We start from the raw sequence: 790 nt of genomic DNA, 5'->3' as shown, positions 1-790 counted from the left end.
AGATTAATTGAAAAAAAAAAAATTAAGAGTATTGATTTTCATATCAAAAGCACCAGAGACCATGGCAAAAACAATGAAACATAAATGACAAAATCAACACTTAAACCAATAAAGCAAATATTGGAAGCTCTTAATTAAGACTAAATTCGAAACAAGTCTAAATGATTAAGGGAAAATGTATATGAGCAAAAAGGTTGAGACTCCACCAAAAAGCGTATAAATAAAAGTGTTGAAGATAGTTGCAGCGGCGTTAGATTTAGCCGGTGACGGTGCTCCTTCGGGAGAGTGATGATCATGCCCCGTGTGGCCTTCAACCACTGCAACCAAAACAATCACAAAAACTATGCACAATTTGAACTTCAATTGCGAAAAAGCCATCTTCTTATTAATCACTTTGTTTGCAGTAATAGTGCCCTTAATTCGTTGCTTCAAGGAATAACTATGAATTCTTCTGCTTCTTTGTGTGGGAATAATATAGCTTAATGAAGCATTACTTGTCATATTTATAATTTTAATTATATATAGCATCTTTTGCCAGCTCATAAGGAAGATCACAGAGAGTACAAATTTTAACAACTAATTAATTCTTCGATAATTCTTAATTAGCTGCATATTTATGCGTGTACGAACATTATTTCCTTCTTTTAATTTTTTTATTTAACTAAATGAAAGTCTACTACTCGAAATATGTTTTTGGCATTAAGAAAATGTTTTGTCAACGATCATGGTTTGACATACATCTCATGATAAACATAAATACAGTAGTTACAGTAGTTTTTTAATTAATAAA

The sequence above is a fragment of the Arachis ipaensis genome, chromosome B05, assembly GCF_000816755.2.
Source record: "Arachis ipaensis cultivar K30076 chromosome B05, Araip1.1, whole genome shotgun sequence".
Taxonomy (NCBI): domain Eukaryota; kingdom Viridiplantae; phylum Streptophyta; class Magnoliopsida; order Fabales; family Fabaceae; genus Arachis; species Arachis ipaensis.
The sequence above is the reverse complement of the archived record's forward strand: the minus strand, read 5'-3'. Positions refer to the sequence as shown.